This window comes from Equus przewalskii, chromosome X (assembly GCF_037783145.1).
Source record: "Equus przewalskii isolate Varuska chromosome X, EquPr2, whole genome shotgun sequence".
Classification (NCBI taxonomy): Eukaryota; Metazoa; Chordata; class Mammalia; order Perissodactyla; family Equidae; genus Equus; species Equus przewalskii.
Genome location: NC_091863.1, coordinates 67,736,925 through 67,743,015, shown reverse-complemented (window position 1 = coordinate 67,743,015; position 6,091 = coordinate 67,736,925). Strand labels below are relative to the sequence as shown.

Here is a 6,091-nt window from a genome sequence, read left to right as displayed (position 1 = left end):
CAATCTTCCTCTTTTTGCTTGAGGAAGATTGCCCCTGAGCTAACATCTGTACCAGTCTTCCTTATTTAATATGTGGGATACGGCCATGGCTTGATGAGGGGTGTGTGGGTCCACACCCTGGGTCCAAGCCCGCCAACTCTGAGCTGCTGAAGTGGAGTGTGCAGGTTTAATGACTATGCCACTGGGCAAGCCCCTCTTCCCAATCATATTCAGCTTAGTATTGAAAGTCCTAGCCAGAGCAATTAGGCAAGAAAAAGAAATAAAACACATCAAAATTGGAAAGGAAAAGTAAAACTCTCACTATTTGTGGATGACATGATTTTATATATAGAAACCCTAAAGAATCCACCAAAAACTATTAGAAATAATTAACAAATACAGTAAAGTTACAATGTACAAAATCCAGACACAAAAATCAGTTGCATTTCTATACACTAACAACTAGCCAGCAGAAAGAGAAATCAAGAATACAATCCCATTGAAATTGCAACAAAAAGAATAAAATGTCTAGGAATAAATTAAACCAAGGAGGTGAAAGAACTACACATTGAAAATTACAATAAATTTTTGAAAGAAATCAAAGAAGATACAAAGAAAAGGAAAGATATTATATGCTCATGGACTTAAAGAATTAACATAGTTATACTGTCCATATTACCTAAAGCAATCTCCAGATTCAGTGCAATCCCTATCAGAATCCCAATGACATTTTTCACAGAAATAGAACAAAGAATCATAAAATTTATATGGAACAACAAAAGACCCCAAATAGCCACAGCAATCCTGAGAAAAAGAACAAAGCTCAAGGTATCACACTCCCTGATTTCAAAATATACTACAAAACTGTAGTAATCAAAACAGCATGGTACTGGGACAAAAACAGGCACACAGATTAATGGAACAGAATTTAGAGCCCAGAAATAAACCCACACACTTAGGGTCAGCTAATATTTGACAAAGGAGCCAGGAACATAAAATGTAGCAAGTCTCTTCAGTAAATGGTGTTTGGAAAACTGGACAGCCACATGAAAAGAATGAAAGTAGACCATTATCTTACACCATACACAAAAATTAACTCAAAATGGATTAAGGACTTGAATGTAAGACCTGGAACCATTAAACTCCTAGAAGAAAACACAGGCAGTACTCTCTCTGACTTTGGTCTTAGCAGTATGTTTTTCAATGTTTCCTCAGGCAAGGTAAACAAAAGAAAAAATAAATAGGTAAGACTACATCAAACTGCAAAGTTTCTGCAAAGCAAAGAAAACCATCAACAAAATGAAAAGACAATCTACCAATTGGGAAAAGATATTTGCAAGTTATATATTCAATAAAGGGTTAATATCCAAAATATATAAAGAACTCATACAACACAATAACAAAAACCAATAGGCAGAGGATTTGAACAGATATTTTTCCAAAGAAGACATATAGATGGCCAGCAGGCACTTGGAAAGATGTTCAACATCACTAATTATTAGGAAAATGCAAATGAAAACTACAATGAGATATTACCTCATGCGCTTCAGCATGGCTATTATTTAAAAAGACAAGAAATACGTTTTGGAGAGGATGTGGAGAAAAGAGAACCCTCATATACTGCTGGCAGGAATGTAAATTGGTGTAGCCGTTATGGAAAACAGTACAGAAATTCCTCAAAAAATTAAGAATAGAACTACCATATGATCCAACTCTTCCACTCCTGGGTATTTATCCAAAGAACGTGAAAACACTAATTTGAATAAAATATGTCTACTCCTATGTTCATTGCAACATTATTCACAATAACCAAGACTTGGTAACAACCTAAGTGCCAATCAATGGATGAATGGATAAAGAAGATGTGGTATATACATACAATGGAATACTACTCAGCTATAAAAAGAGATGCAGTCATGCAATTTGCAACAACATGGATGGACCTTGAGGGCATTATGTTAAGTGAAATAAGTCAGACAGAGAAAGACAAATGCCATATGTTTTCACTCATATGTGGAAGATAAGCAAACAAACATAGATACAAAAAATAGATTGGTGGTTACCAGGGGGAAAGGGGACTGGGGGGAGGGCGAAAGGGATAAAGGGGCACATGTATACAGTGACAGATGCTAACTAGACTGTTGGTAGTGAACACGATGCAGTGTATACAGAGATTGAAATATGATGAGGTACACCTGAAATTTACACAAGGTTATAAACCAATGTTACCTCAATAAAAAATAAATAAATGAAAATAAAAACAAAAATTATTTTTGTAAACATTATACAAATTTTTAAAAAAGAAGTAGTCTAATTTATATTAGTTTCTAATTTAAAACTTCAAAATTTCCTTTTGATATCCTTTGTGATCCATGTTTTCACTTGAAGCATGTTTCTTTTAATTAGCAATAATGAATTAAAGGTTTGTTTTGGTCACTTTTAACTGATTTTCTACCTATTTAATTATGATTATAGAATGTGGCCTATCAAACTTTTCCTTTTAAGATGTGTTAAGATTATTTTTTGCCATGTCCACAATTGGTTTTATAACCATGCTACAGACATGAAAAATATTAGATTCTCTATTCAAGTGATATAAGGTTCTATACACATTTGTTAAATCTAGCCATTGAGTTTATTATTCACATTTTCTCCTGTCCTTGCTTATCTTTTGTCTTCTAGATCTTCTCAATTCTGAACAATGTGCATTGAAGCGAAATAGTCCTTATGATATCAACAAAGGTAGTTGTGGCATGGGTGTGAATGGAGGGGAGGAGGAAGACAGAGAAGGGAGTCTTGCCAAGGAAATATAGGATTCCTGGGAGCCTACTCTATATTCTGTGGTGAAGTGTAGACCTGGGAAGGGTCCATTTATCCAGAATATCTCAATCTCTGAGAGTAAAGGCATACCTCAGAGATATTATGGGTTTGGTTAATATCACAATAAAGCAAGTCACACGAATCTTTTGATTTCCCAGTGCATGTAAAAGTTGTATTTAGGGCCAGCACCAGTGGCCTAGTGGTTAAGTTCAGCACACTCCACTTTAGCAGCCTGGGTTCAGTTCCCAGGCATGAGACCTACATTGCTCCATTAGCAACTATGCTGTGCTGGCGGCTTCCATGCTAAAAAGTAGAGGAAGATTGGCATGGATGTTAGCTAAGAGTGAATCTTCCTCAGGAACAATTTTAAAAATTTATGTTTACTCTATAGTCTATTAAGTGTGTAACAGTATTATTTAAGTATTACTTAAGTATGCTTTAAGTATTAAGTATTATGCTTAAAAAGCAGTGTACATATTAATTTTTAAAATATCTTATTGTTAAAAAAATGCTAGCCATCATCTTAGCCTTCAGCACTTCACAATCTTTTTTGATGGTAGAGGGTGTTGCCTTAATGTTGATTGCTGCTGACTTATCAGAGTGGTGGTTGCTGAAGGCTGGGGTGGCTGTGACAATTTCTTAAAATAAGACAACAATGAAGTTTGCCACATCGATTGACTCTTTCATGAATAATTTCTCTGTAGCATGCCATACTGTTTGATAGCATTTTACTCACAGTAGAACATCTTTCAAAACTGGATTAAGTTCTCTCAAACCCTGCCACTGCCTTATCAACTAAGTTTATGTAATATTCTAAATCCTTTGTTGTCATTTCAACAATCTTCACAGCATCTTCACCAGGAGTAGATTCCATCCCAAGAAACCACTTTCTTTGCTCATGCATAAGAAGCCACTTCTCACTTATTAAAGTTTTATCATGTGAAGGCAGCAATTCAGTCACATCTTTGGGCTCCACTTCCAACTCTAGTTCTCCTACTATTTCCACCACATCCACAGTTACTTCCTCCCCTGAGGTCTTGAACCCCTCGAAGTGATCCATGAGGGTTGGAGTCAACTTCTTCCAAACTCCTGTTGATGTTGCTATTTTGACTTCTTCCCATGAATCAAAAATGTTCTTAATGGCGTCTAGAATGGTGAATCCTTTCCAGAATGTTTTCAATTTACGTTTCCCAGATCCATCAGAGGAATCACTATTTATGGCAGCCATAGCCTTGTGAAATATACTTCTTTAACAATAAGACTTGAGAGTTGAAATTACTCCTTAGGCTGCAGAATAGATGTTGCATTAACAGACATGAAAATAACATTAATCTTGTTGCACATCTCCATCAGAGCTCTTGGGTGACCACTCACATTGTAAATGAGCAGTAATATTTTGAAAGAAATCTTTTTTTCTGCACAGCAGATTTCAACAGTAGCCTTAAAATATTCAGTGCCACCATGTTGTAAAATGATATTCTGTCATCCAGGCTTTGTTGTACCATTGAGAGAGCACAGGCAGAGTAGATTTAGCATAATTTTTAAGGATACCAGGATTTTCAGAATGGTAAGTGAGCATTGGCTTCAAATTAAAGTCACCAGCTGCATTAGTCCCTATTGAGAGGGTCAGCCTGTACTTTGAAGCTTTGAAGCTAGGTGTTAACTTCTCCTCTCTAGCTATGAAAGCCCTAGATGGTGTCTTCTTCCAATAGAAGACTGTTTCATCTACAGTGAAAGTCTGTTGTTTAGTGTAGCCATCTTCCTTGATTATCTTAGTTAGATTTTTTGGATAACTTGGTGCAGCTTCTACATCAGCACTTACTGCTTCCCCTTGCACTTCTATGTTATAGAGATGGCTTCTTTCCTTAAACCTCATGAACCAACCTCTGCTAGCTTCAAACTTTTCATCTGCATCTTCCTCACTGCTCTCAGACTTCATAGGATTGAAGAGACTTAGGGCCTTGCTCTGGATTAGGCTCTGGCTTAAGGGAATGTTGTGGCCAGTTTGATCTTCTATCCAGACCACTAAAACTCCCACCAAATAAGCAACGGGGCTGTTTTGCTTTCTTACCCTTCATGTGTTCACTGAAGTAGCACTTTTAATTTCCTTTAAGAACTTTTCTTTTGCATTCACAACTTGGGTAACTATTTGGTGCAAAAGGCCTAGCTTTTGGCCTATCTCGGCTTTTGACATACCTTCCTCACTAAGCTCAGTCATTTCTAGCTTTTTATTTAAAGTAAGAGACGTGACTCTCCCTTTGACTTGAACACTTAGAGAGCACTGTAGGATTCTTAATTGGCCTAATTTCAATATTGTTGTGGCTCAGTGAATGCGGAGGCCCAAGGAATGGGAGAAAGACAGGGGAACAGCTGGTTGGTGGGGCCATCAGAACACACACAACATTTATCAATTAGTTTGCCTTATTATATGGGCACAGTTCATGGTTCCTCTCAAAAATTACAATAGTAACATCGAAGATCACTGATCACAGATCATCATAACAAATGTAATAATAATGAAAAAGTTTGAAACGTTATGAGAATTATCAAAGTGTCACACAGAGATACAAAGTGAGCAAATGCTGTTAGAAAAATGGTGCTGTTATACTTGCTCAATGCAGGATTGCCACAAATCTTAAATTTGTAAAAAAACTCAATATCTGTATAGTGCAATAAAGCAAAACACAATAAAATGAGGTATACCTGTACCTGGTAAATTCTAGAAAATGAGAAAGACTACTGTTCCACCTTGGTTCTTGAAGAAACAGATTTGGAGGTTAGGGGAGAAACAGTCATTCTAGGGCACAGAGAGTACTGATACTCCATCTCAATTCATGCCATCAATGGAGGTTTTCTTTCATTTCAAGCAATAAGCACCAAAAAAGGAAATGGGGAGAAATTCCATTGGGAAAAGTAGCAGAACCAGAAAATATTTGGAAATAAATATAACAATGAAATCACAAGGTGTCTATGAAAAAACTATAACATTATAATGAAATATAGAAGACATGAAATAAGTTAATGGAAAGACACACTGTGCCCTTCAATAAGAAGACCGAACATCAGAAAAATGTCAATAGAAATAGTAAAATTCTGGAAATAGAATCAGTGGAGCAAATAATTCATACATATAGATAGATAGATAGATAGATTTTGATAGCCAAAGTCATCATGCCTTCAAAAGAGGATGCACAAATTACTTTCACCAAAAATTTCTATTTCCCCCATCTTTGTAAATAGTGTATCATTAAAAAATTTTTTTCTTTTTGCCTCTGGCAATGTCGTAAGTAAA

General features: G+C 36.1%; 1 pseudogene; it reads right to left on the bottom strand.

Annotated features, from left to right (window-relative positions):
- Positions 1-3,329: 3,329 nt before the first annotated feature.
- Positions 3,330-5,186, bottom strand: LOC139080866 (tigger transposable element-derived protein 1-like; annotated as a pseudogene).
- Between the last annotated feature and the right edge of the window lie 905 nt (positions 5,187-6,091).